Genomic DNA, 13485 nt, shown 5'->3' with positions numbered 1-13485 from the left:
AGACCAATCCCTCACAGTCACGCAGTGCACACACATAAACAACACACTCCAATTCACAGACCACAAGGCAGTTTTAGTAACAATAGGACCCGGCGTACACACACGCAAAAAACTATCGCCACACTGGAAATTTAACAACAGTTTGTTGGAGGACGAAAACTTCATACAGGCAGCCACAAACACGATCACCCTATACACACAACCACTTCCCACCAACAACATACGCGAGTCCTGGGACATGATGAAAGATTCAATCAAAACCGTAAGCATCATCATGTCCAAACAAATAAACACACGCAGACGACAACGAGAACACCTACTAGAACAAACACTACAAACAGCAGAAGAACAAGGAACGCTACAAGAACCACACAACTTAGAGTTACAAACAGAACTAGAGGAAATCCGACAACACAGATACAGGGGGGCACAGATACGTTCAAGACTCACAAACACACCAGAGGAAAAACCCACACAACAATACCTTGCGTTAGAAAAATCTATACAGAAAAACAGACACATCGAAAAAATCAGAGACGCGCAAGGCAACATACAAACAGACCCGCAAAAAATAACACACGCATTTCAAGACTACTACACCACACTGTACACAGAAGAACACACAGACGAGGCGACACAGGACGAGTACGCGAAACACACAGCACAACTAACCGAACAACAACAACAAACGCTAGACACCGACACACAACTAGCAGACCTTCGGGACGCTCTCAACTTAATGAAAAAAAATACCTCCCCCGGCCCCGACGGCCTAACCGTGGAATTCTACCAAGCTTTCTTCCCTATTTTGGCCCCCCTCTTTATGAAAATGATAAATGAAAGCTTCGAGCAAGGCTCCCTGCCCGAGTCTCTAAACCTTTCGTACATATCCCTCATTCCCAAAGACTCGGGCTCCCCCCTAGACATGAAAAACTACCGACCCATATCCCTCCTAAACGTTGATTACAAAATTCTTTCTAAAACCCTCACCAACAAGTTGAGACCGCTCATGAAGGATCTAATACACACCGACCAAGCTAGCGCAGTACACAGCAGAACAATACAGGACCACAACCACACACTTAGAGACATCATAACATACACCGAAGACAAGCAACTACACACATGCATACTATCACTTGACCAGACCAAGGCGTTCGACAGAGTTTCTCACCTTTTTCTAAACAAAATTTGGCTCCGATCAAAGGTAGTATCTGTTCTCCGCTACTCCTCCGGCCTTGTGCCCCCTGGTTTAGCGAGGCAGGTACTACCCGAGGCACTCCGAGGGACGGAGAAATCTGACCCTCCTTTATATCGGGAGGACGGTTATCGTCCACTAATAAAAGTATCTGTTCTTATCAACTCCCGAACGACGTGAGCACAAACAGGCACCCCTGCACGGAGGAGGACTCGAATTAAGGTATAACCCGTTTTTTGTCTCGTCCCGGTGCAGGGCTCTGTCCCTCCACCTCCACTCCGCCGTTTGGGAGAGAAGCCAGCCGAGAAGCGGTCCGACTGGACCGTGACAGCCCCCTGACGAAGACCGACGCCACCACCACCACCACCACCACCACGGACCAACAAGACACCCCTCCGGCACCCTCACCGTCACGCTCACGGGCCGCTACTCGGGCAGCGTCCCCCCCGCCACCATCATCCAACACATAACAACACTCCACCCTACAGCGAAAATAAAAAAAATATACAGACTCCAGACATACTACACTTACTATATTGAACCACACCCAGGCACAGACCTCAGCCCCCTACACCTGAAGACCTTCAGGGAAGTGGCGGAGGGGACTGACGCCCTCTGCCAGATGACGGCCCGTGAGCGACGCAAAATACACCTGCAGTGGGTACCAGTAACTTTCACGGAAGATCATATAAAGAAAGTCGCCCAAACATTTACCAAACCGAACACTGAAATAGACTTCCTCCCCAGGAGGTTTGGCACCGACGACCGCCATATCCTCCTGGCGGAGGTGGACGAAGAAGAAATACCACACTACGTGCGAATCTCGGGCTGCGGGCCGGACACTATATCCATACTGGTAACCATCCCCGGGCGCCGGATAGCGTGTATCTACTGCGCCCAGGACGACCACTACTCGCCCAAATGTCCGGCCGGCAAGCCCGAGCAGACCAAAGATGCCCCACCAACGACAACAACAACATACGCAGACCGACTGAAGCAAAATCAACGACAGCCCCAACAACCAACAACGAGACGACCGCCGACTGACACCGCCACCGCCGCCACCACCCCGGCCGTCGACGCCCCAGCGCCCGCCCTCAACCCGACTGCCCCCACCACCCAGACTGTCACCTCCACCGGCCTACTTAGAACACCCACAAAGACCCCTACAAAAAACAAGACCCCAACGCCGACTAAGACTCCGACCAAGACCCCGACAAAAACCCTAAGACCACCACCACCACAAATACCCCTTGCCTCCCTCGAGGGCACGTTGACACCCCTCCCCATAAAAAACTGGGCCGACGAGACGGACAAAACACAAACGGTAGAAAGTGACAGCCCCCCTGAAACCCCCCTCTCTTGAGGCCAAAACCGGCGAATAACAATTGCGGGGTGGGAACTACCGAAAAAGCGCCCACAAAATAGCACACTACTACCTCGGCACACGCCTCAGTAAACACACACCGATAGACAACACAATGCCACACCACTTCGGCTCGCTACCAACATTCCACAAAAACGCACTAGACACGCTGAAACGACACGGCGAGCTAAACAAAATCACTCACAACACAAAAACTACATACAAGGCTCTCGTCCTCCGACAAGCAACAGCGCTACACGAACAAATACCTCGGGGAAGGAGATATGCTCTTATCGATTTTTCCGAAGCCTTTAAAAACTTCTTTATTAAATGTACCACTCCACTTCAGAAACAAACCACCTACCGAATACTATTTTCTATTACCCCGACATCAGAAGGACAAAGTAAAAAGATCAACAAAATTATTCCCTGCAAAATTTGTAAACAAAACGTTCAGGAAACAGAGGAGCATATCTTCTTCTCTTGCGCATACATACAACCTATCAGACAAGCACTCACAAAAATGTTAGGCGCACCGCACAACACACCAGTAGACATTTACAAAGCAATTTTTCTCAACATAATACCGACAGAAGACAACGACACACACACAGTCAAACTACACATTCTATCACTATACAGAGACACCGCATGGCAAGCTCGCCTTCAGACAACTTTTTGTAACACCCACCACACACCCACCACCATCATGCACATGTACACACACAAACTTATACACACACTAACGAAACACGATCAGTGGGCAACGTTTGAACGCATGACGAGCTGAGCTGTGGATGGAGAGACAGTGCGAGTGACAGAGCGGGTGAAAGAAGGAATGCATGAGTATATCCACAGGCCACAGAAACGAGCCTAGCAGACGACGAAGCGGCGCAACGACGACACCGACCCTCCCCCCCCCCCCCCTGGCCTGGTCCACAACGCAGCTCACGAATGAAAGGAAAGCGGCTAAGGCAGTCTTGCCAATATTATTGTCCATAGTTCGCGGAGTGCAAGTGAATGAGTGAGATTTTCTTTGTGCGTGCTTGGAGGGAGGGGGCGGGGTATGAGAGTTATGCGGACGGGGATGAGCCGCGGGAGAGAACTTGTGAATTACCTGAGTGAGTGAAAGAGAGGGACGATTTATGAGCCCTGGAGTGAATGGATCCTGCGTTCTATTTTGTATAGGCCTACTTTGATTTTTCTGGAAATAAAGGCTGAAATAAAGCCTGAAAAAACAGACACACACACACTCCTTACTCTTCACTTACACACCTACCACCACACACAGACACACTCATAGTAGGCCTACTCATACACACACATGCACACACACAAACACACACACACACACACACACAAAAGTATCTGTTCTTATCCACACCAACTCCCAGACGACGTTGAGCTCAACCAGACACCCCTGCACCGAGGAGGACTCGAAATAAGGTATAACCCGTTTTTGTATCGTCCCGGTGCAGGGCTCTGTCCCTCCACCTCCACTCCGCCGTTTGGGAGAGAAGCCGAGAAGCGGTCCGACCGGACCGTGACAGCCCCCGACGAGACCGCCACCACCACCAACATGCCGCACTTCACCGCCCTAAACTTAAAAGATGGACCAACCCGACATCCATCCGGCACCCTCACCGTCACGCTCACGGGCCGCTACTCTGGCAGCGTCCCCCTCGCCATCATCCAGAACATCACCAGCCTCCACCCCACAGCCAAGATCCAAAAAATTTACAGATTACAAACATATTACACATACTACATCGAGCCACTCCCAGGAACAGACCTCAGCCCCCTGCATCTGCAGACATTCTGAGAAGTGGCGGAGGGGACTGACGCCCTCTGCCAGCTGACGGCCCGTGAGCTTACACTTACAGTGGGTGCCGGTAACTTTCACTACAGAACACATCAAACAAGTCGCCCAAACTTTCACCAGACGGGACACGGACATTGACTTCCTCCCCAGGAGGTATGGAACTGACGATCGCCATATCCTCCTGGCGGAGGCCGACGAACAGGACATACCCCATTACGTACGAATCTCGGGCTGCGGGCCGCACCCCAATTCTATCTTGGTAACTATCCCCGGGCGCCGCATAGCTTGTATTCACTGCCCCCGGGACGACCACTACTCGTCCAAATGTCCGGCCGGCAAGCCGGACCAAACCAACGACGCCCCCCCAGACAACGGAAATGACCTACGCCGACAGATTGAGGCAAGGCCCACGACAGCCCCACCAACCACCGACAAGACGACCGCCGCCCGCCACCGCCACCACCCCGGCCGTCGACACTCCAGCGCCCGCCCTCAACCCGACTGCCCCCACCACCCAGACTGTCACCTCCACAGCCCTACTCAGATCACCCACCAAGACCCCTACAAAAACCCAGACCCCAACGCCGACTAAGACTCTGACCAAGACCCCGACAAAGACCCTAAGACCACCTCCACCACAAATAGCCCTTGCCCCCCTCGAGGGCACGTTGACACCCCTCCCCATACGAAACTGGGCCGACGAAACGGAGAAAACAAAAACGATAGAAAGTGACAGTGACAGCGAGGAAAGACCTCTGACGATAGAATTAGAAACAGACACAGAGCAAGAAAAACAAGACAGACAGACAAAAAAGAATTCGAACCTACCTTTAAAAAGACAAAATTCCATAGACACAGTAACACAGAACACAAATGACGCTAGAACAGAGAAAAAGAAGAGGACAGAAAAATGTGCAACCAGACGGACAAACCCCTCCCCCAGACCAACGACGCCCCACAGACGACAGAAACGACGTACGCAGACCGCTTGAGGCAAGGCCCACGACAGCCCCACCAACCACCGACAAGACGACCGCCGCCCGACACCGCCACCACCAACACCGCCGCCACCACCCCGGCCGTCGACACTCCAGCACCCGCCCTCAACCCGACTGCCCCCACCAACCAGACTGTCACCTCCACCGCCGTACCCAGATCACCCGCCAAGACCCCAACGAAGAAACAGACCCCTACAAAAACCCAGACCCCAACCAAGACTCCGACCAAGACCCCGACAAAGACCCTGAGACCACCACCACAAATAGCCCTTGCCTCCCTCGAGGGCACGTTGACACCACTGACCTAAAACTATATGGACTGTGCGCGCCTCGTTTTCAATACAGGCTTTAAGAGCGCTGCCCTGTTGACTAGCGGAAGTGCCCCAGCCGCCACATTGGCGAAGTTACCAGTTCACTTTCCACTGGCCTCTTTAGCCTCAGGCACTCAAGTTACTGTTGCTGTGCTGTTTTCATCTTCTAAATTATTATTTTTGCACGTGTAAGATGCCCGGGTGCACTGCTTGGAAGTGTTCGAGGCGAGGAACACCCAGGAAAGGAAGAAAGGCTTTACTTTTCACAAGTAAGTAAAACTTTTGAGGCCTATTGACCTATTGCCCTCCTACTACTGTTGTGTATGTGTGTGTAGTCTACTGTTGTGTGTGTGTTATTATAAATGTGTACAGGCTGTCTTAGATTCTAGATCTAGATCTCTACTCTAGAAATCTTTTGCACTGACCTTCTTCTGTTTCGTGGCAATCTCTGGCCTATGAAATAGAGCTCTGCACCTACATGAGCAACAGTAGTAGACCTTCCCTAGTGAAGTGATGAGCTTTTGATTACTTATGACATGGAGCCTTTATCCACCCTTTCAGATTGCGCCACAAGTGTTCAATATTCTGCGTTTCAGATTTTTCTGGGTCCACTGTGATTTACAGATAATGTATACGAGTGGTCCGGTATTCTTCAATCTTCCCCTAGAATCTAGATTCTAGTGCTTAAGGAAAATTAGGCTGTCATGCGCAATGAGTGGCCAATCGGATCGGCAAAAGTAGGACAAAGATTCCTCAATTGGCCGATCAATACGCAAAAGTTAGGTAATATTTAATTCTACACCGCTTTTTTAATTATAACTCTCTTATTTGTTTGCGAAAGAAAGAAATATCATATTCAATTAATCTCCTTTTTTCTTTTTAAATGGAAGAGGCTAGCGTACTTTATGACGGCTAGACTGCTAGGCTAGCCGTATTTAATAAGGATGGCTGAATTGTAAATGAAATTTTAGCTTGCAATGCCTGTATAAATTTGTATTTCAGACGAAACCAAAAGGTGCCTTACTGACCCTCTGTCAAGACGCAAAATGTCACACACTATTGAAACAATACTTTGTGAGGCATCGTGGCGAAATCAGGCACTCGTCATAATTATGATATTGAAGAACCTGGCATTTTTCTGCCTGTTTGGTAATTTTAATTTTAATCGAAATTTTGTTTTCCAGGTGCTATTTGTAACGCCGCGTTCTGAATAGCTCCCATGCTATTTGAAACGCCGCGTTCTGAATAGCTCTTGATAAACCTCCTAGGATTTGACTCCCGTGACGTTGTCTTATTCCGAAAATTGACGGGCGCCTGATTCCACCATGCTGTGACGCGTTTAACTTAGATGTTGGATATATGTACACATAAAAGTGAACACATACATACATTTGCTTCCAGATTCCCACTTGGAGATCTAGACAGATCAAAGAGGTGGTTGGCAAACATGAGGAGGGAAGGATTTTCAGCCCACCAGGAATACAGTGATTTGCTCTGCTCACTTCGATGACAAGTGTTTTGACAGAACAGACTGTTGGATTGAGACCTGATGCTGCGCCCACCCTGTTTGATTTTCCACCCGATCTCCAGAAGGTATGCTTTCTGCTTCAATGAGAAACACTATTTCTAAAGGCCACCTAGTTCTATTTAGGACTCGAATTCGATCAGACTTTTTAATTATTCGGACTGGAGTCTGAAAATACTGAAAATGGGTTTTATCTGTTCAGACTCGGGTCAGCAAAAATGTTTTATTTATTCAGACTCGTCATTTAAGTGAGTTATGAGAGTGTAAGCTGAGAGTGCATGATCATGATCGTGTGCCATCTCATTGGTCGACATATTTAACTGTGCGCCCCTCCCCCCCCCCCCGGAAAGGTCACGTCAACTTGGTTGTTCTGTTCATACTAATGATGCAGGGAGGGAGGGCCAGTTTACATAGATCTAGTAATTGGATAAATTATATTAAAGCTCATGTCTCGATCTTTTTAATCGGAAAAAAATTCATAAATGCTGGAAATTTAGGAGCATAGGTTTAGTTGTTTTATAATTGCCAAATATAAAGTGAAATCTTGGCGTAATATTCGTTTTGTATAAATTCATCAATCTATACTCTGCCTAATCGGCCCAATTTTCGTTGTGTTTTGGACTTAGATCTACCCGTACACCGATGTGAACGGTATACGCATTCAGGATTATTTTTTTTTCTCCTGTTCTTGGTTCCTTGGGTTTTTTACGTCTTAAAAAGTAACTAACCCTGATTTAGTTACATCGTATTGAATGGTTTTAAGCGAAATTGAAGTTTGGTTAAACGTTTTAACATTTAGTAAATCAGTTTTTTCCTTCTCCTGGAAAATTATCTCTCTGGCGCTTACGGGGTCTGACCAGGGGGACATTGATAATGATATATTATTATGTGTGCGTGTATGTATGTATGCATATATATATTTTTCATGAATATTATGTAAAGCGCAAAGAACAATGATTGTAACAGGGATTTGCGCGATATGAATATATAAATATATATATATATATATGTGAGTCAGGGTGGTGAAATCAGGCGCCCGTCAAAATAATGAAAGAGAAGAAACTGGCATTTTTCCTCCGATTTGAGAATTTTTATTGAGTTTTTGTTTTTTGGCTCAACACCTTTCATGCATGCCCATTAAAGAACATAAATATTTCTGTGTGGATTTTACTGAAAAATGTTGATTAAAGTCATGAACGATGTAAATTATAAGTTTACATGGACTCTCAAGCTAAGGAAATAACTAATTACTAAAGTTTAATCGCAAAAATCTCGACTTTGTATCCGTGATAATTGGCATATTTTTTTCATCGAAAGCAAGGCAAGTCGACAGGCTTTAAGATGATACCAATAACTCCATTATATGCCCAAAAATTGATGGGCGCCTAATTCCACCATGTCGTGACACTTATTATTATTGCTATAATGCGAACTAGTGAAATCCGAGAAATAAACATTTTATGACCTGTTTGGAAATGGTTCCCCCCCCCCCCCCCCCCCCCAAATTTTTTTTGGGGCTCAGCACCTTTTATGTCGATTTTAAAACACATTTGGGTGTGGATTTTGCAGAAAAGCATTGATTAAAGGCACCAAAAAAAATTAAAATTTTCATTTTGCAAGTACTCAAGCTTTGGAAGTTGCCAAACTTTGGTGGCCATTTTCTCGCTAATTTTATCTCTGAAACCAGGCAAACCTGACCTTCTTCAATCGCAAATATTTCGACTTCTAGTGTAGATGGGCTTTTTTTTTTTACCTCAAGGAAGGCAAATGAACAGGCTTTAAGATGATAGCAATAACCAAAAATTGATGAGTGCCTGATTCCACCACGTCGTGAAACAAATATGTAAGAAAAGTGAAAGGGGGGAGGGGGGATGCAAAAAGTCCCCAAAAAGATGTAAGATTATATTATTTGAACAGCCCCTAAACACATTTAAAATTGTTTGTTTGCAGACACCTGTACTGTAAAGCCAAGGCGTCATGCTGAACGCAGAACCGTGGCTCAGCCAGAAACTACTTCCAGTGCTGATCAAGAGGAGGCTGGAGAGAGTGTGGGTCCATCTTCAGTGACGACCACAGTTATGCGACTGTATGTTGTATGTGCTCATTTTGTAACGATGTGTAAGCGTGCGTGTGTGATATAAGCAAGTAGACGTTGGTGTGTGTGTGTCGCGTGCGTGAATATTGTTCATACATGCATTTATACGTGCTGAAAAACTTGGCGATACTCGCTGTGGTTCTCATTGTGTGTGTGTGGCGTGCGTGAATATTGTTCGTTCATGCATTTATGTAAGCGCCTAGAGCTGTGTTTACACGGGTGTGGGCGTTCTAGAAATGATCTTCATTATTATTATTATCTTAATATATATATTTATATGTATGGTGTGTTTCACTCTATTTCTGATTGTGTGTGTGTGTCACCCCAAGCAAAGCCGGGTGCTCAGCTAGTTTTATTTAAATGTATGTGTATGTGCTCATTTTGTAACGATGTGTTAGTGTGCACGTGTGATAAGCTAATAGATGTGTGTGTGTGTGTGTCGTGTTTGTGAATATTGTTCGTACATGCATTTATGCGTGCTGAAAAGCTTGGCGATACTCGCTGTGGTTCAATTGATTGTTATTTTGTGCATACCTTCTACATCATACTTGTTATGTTGCTCATGATCTCATTGTGTGGGTGGGTGTGGCTGTGTGTGTGTGAGTGTGTGTCGCGTGCTTGAATATTGTTCGTACATGCATTGTGACCATTGTCTTTCTGAATAAAAATCTGCTGAAGATGACAAAGAGTTAAAAATGTTCACTCGTCTGCTTTCATCACTCGTCTGCTTTCATCTCCACTTTCTGCCCTTACCTCCTTCTGGCTCCTGAAACTTTCTACTGCTTCTTCTTGGCTCCGTCTTACTGCTGTCTTTCAGCCAAACCCCAGATCTTGTGGTAGGTAAGATCCACACTACACCTAGCCTTCTCGGACAAGGGCTAAAAATATCGGAGGTCCTGTGTGCAAGCACACGTTAAAGATCCCTTGGTGGTCCAAAATCAAAAAGAAGAGTAGGCCTCAGCTGCAACCCGAGCAAAAATCAAAATTTCCTACCAACTGAAAACTATTGGTGGGTCCCGGGCGCTCATAGAAGTCATATGCGAGCGCCGTAAAACACTTACTAATTATAACAACAAACTCAAACACCAAAAAAACCCACCCCAATTGCACAGCTTAATGATCTTCGTTTTCTTGTGTTTCGTTAATGCTTTCCATCTTGACTGTAGCCATGTTACCCATCTTTCTCCTCTACTTTCTCTCTCTTTATCTCTCTGTTAGAGTTAGACATGATCCTATTCACTAGTCATATTGTGAATAAATCCTTTTATTTTCTTGCACATCGATACCAAATATCTAAAATCTAAACCACTTGTCAAAGTGGTCTCATCCCAATATATCTGTTTACAAAGACGTTTAGGCTCGTTTCTTGTTGTTTTTTGCCTCAACCCCCACGCAGTGCCTCTTATAAAGTCTATTAAATTTTCACTACTGAGCGTGCGGCGCTCGCAGAGTTGGCCTATGCAAGATGGCGGCCGGTTAGTTACGGGTTTTCCACGGCGCGCGCAGTCCATATATTTTTAAGTCAGTGGGTGCGCTCTGTACGCCTCCCCCCGTCTTGCTGTGAATCCTTTTTGCGGTGTCTTTTGATGAAATGACGATTAATTTTGTTTCTTTCGAATCTAATCAAGTACTCGTGAAGTATTTTTAGAGCAACATTGGTCTATTTACAGTGTCAACTATTCTATGTGCCTTTAGGATAAAGGTTTCTTTTTATTGGATAGCGGCTGTAAGATACATGTAAATGTACAATAATTCGGATACTCCTTATTGTTGGTTAATTTATAGCCTGTTCGTTACTTTCATTTACCAATTCAGCTGTAGATTGAGTTTTCCTCTCTATCGTTTATATTGCAAAGGCGTTTAGGGTTGACAACTGAAACGAAAAGGTTTTTTCTTTTGTATTTTATTTTTTTATAATGTGAAGATAGATCTAGATAAGATTTTTAAAAAATCAAGATTCTAGGGGTAAATCTATCTTTACTTAGATCTAATCTGTCTAAATCTTGATCAAGATCTAAATTCTAGATCTAGATCTAGCCTTAAATTTCTAGATCTATTGGTTATGGAACGTGGACAGACATGACAATTGAACAATGTCTTATGCGAGCTGGAAAAACACAAGGTGGCCTCATCAACCTAACACGCAAAGAATCGGCTAAAATGAAATGGCTTATAGGTCCCCCACATCGTCGCTCAGTATACGGACGCATTGAGAACTTTAACCGGAATTACTAGGTTACTGGCCTTCTCGCGGCGGAACAGTTACCACTGACAGGAGGGCAAAGGCGAGTCGCTGGCGCCTCAAAACCAGCTGCTTCGGGTAGACGGAGGTAGGCAGCCTGGGATGGCAGTTCATCTAGGGGAAGGGAAACCCTGATTTAAAACCTCCGCGGCCTTTCGGCCATATCCATTAAGGACAAGGCTATGGAAGTAAATCCAGAAAAAAAAAATCCGGAGTGGAGTCCCAAAGGCGGTTGGGAGCTAAGTCCTGACTTCCTTCTGGCAACTCCTGCAGCTTTATCGGCTCCAGATGTAATGCACAGCATTCCACTGGACCTCGCCGGTAACGCTGAGAGGGGGACCCTGTCGTCTGGGCAGCACTTGACCTCCACATATTTCCACTCAGGCCTGCGCCCTTGAGAGGTCACTCCAGTCTCATCTAAGATGAGAGCACAACACGTATGACAGCACTGTCCTGGAAATAGTGGAAAGGAGTGACGAACAGGCGCAGCCATTGTTTCCCGAGACAGAAGGAGCCGACGGACGGACAACGACGGTAGTTTCACAGAGCAACACAGATGAAGGCCCCTGGCTTCTCGGAGACGCGACACTGATGATCTGAAGAAGTTTGTGTCATTTCTGGAGGCGTACAGTATGTTCAAGTTCAAACATTCAAGGAAAGGTACTTTCATGGATATTTTTAAAGCTGGTGTGGTCGCCAATAGCAGGGTCATCGTTGATGATGCACTTACGATTGGCTGGAAAGTACATGCTGAAACGACTGGTATGTGCTATGGCAAGGTTTCCTTTTTTAAAAAGTGACCAAGCTGTCACATTCAAGGTGATGCGTAAACCAGTGCAAATCCTGAGCGACAACATCTTTAAGTCACAACCTGAGATGTACCAGCGACTGCTTTCAATGGCCTGCATCTGTGGTCTCCCTCGAATCTTGAATCTTCTTTATTCAAGTATGAGTTTTAACCTGTGGCTCCTGCCTTTCTTCACGACTACGGGAGTATGGGGAAAACGGATAAATCTCTCCTGGCCAATCACATCATCAACGTGTCCCCAAACATTGTTGTAAATGATGTCAACGACAAGTCTCATTATCTGGTGTATGATGGCATCCACATGCTTCATCGTCTAAACTGGACAAAGGTTGGAACAGTAGAAACATTGTGTCAGCTATTCGTCAATTGTTTGCTCCACAACAGGACACCAGATATTGAACGTTGTGTCGTCTTTGACAGTTGTGAAACTACCAAAGCACCTGAGCGAAAGAGAAGGAAGACTGCATACACACCACATTCAGTTGTTGATCGTCATTACAGCACAAATCTGTAGACTGACAAAGATTCGTTCCGTACCAATCTTCAGAATAAGCAAGCATTGGTGCGACTCTGAGGGTTGTCCTTAGAAGAAGAGGACATTTGTATTGCTCATGCCAAAGAAGGAGATGCGGACACACCCATTGAGAGAAAAGTGTTACAGTTTGCTGATGAAGGTTTACTCACGGTTGTCTTGTCCAATGGTACAGATATACTAGTAAAGCTTCTGTATCATATGAGCAAAGACATGAAAGTCTACATATCTGAAGCCAAGTAACGTCCAAATAATTTCTATTCAAGCAGCTATAATGACCATAGGTGAGAACGTGTGCTGCTGTATCCTGGTTGCGCATGACGTGTCAGGATGTGACACAAAGTCTGCTGTCTTCGACATGGGTAAGCTTAAGGCTTTCAAGCTGTTGCAAAAGTCAGAGCACTGTCAACAGAAGACCACTATTTTTGGACAAACAGATGCCAATGTAAAGGACATCACAGACATAGGAGTCAAGTTCTTGTCATTCCTTTACTGCAGTGGACCACAAAACCTGAGCCTTACTGATTTTCGATATCAACATATCATCTCCCCAAAGTACGTGCCACTTGAACGGATGACTCCAACAGA

General features: G+C 45.9%; 1 long non-coding RNA gene across 1 annotated transcript in view; it reads left to right on the top strand.

Annotated features, from left to right (window-relative positions):
• Positions 1-10004, top strand: part of LOC106012810 — a 20786-nt gene extending 10782 nt beyond the window's left edge. Inside the window, exons 2-3 of the long non-coding RNA XR_004858973.1 lie at positions 7097-7288; positions 9171-10004. This is a non-coding gene — a long non-coding RNA (uncharacterized LOC106012810). The remainder of the gene's footprint in view (positions 1-7096; positions 7289-9170) is intronic.
• The last annotated feature ends 3481 nt before the right edge of the window (positions 10005-13485 follow it).

Source organism: Aplysia californica, unplaced genomic scaffold, assembly GCF_000002075.1.
Source record: "Aplysia californica isolate F4 #8 unplaced genomic scaffold, AplCal3.0 scaffold00516, whole genome shotgun sequence".
Classification (NCBI taxonomy): Eukaryota; Metazoa; Mollusca; class Gastropoda; order Aplysiida; family Aplysiidae; genus Aplysia; species Aplysia californica.
The sequence above is the reverse complement of the archived record's forward strand: the minus strand, read 5'-3'. Positions and strand labels throughout refer to the sequence as shown.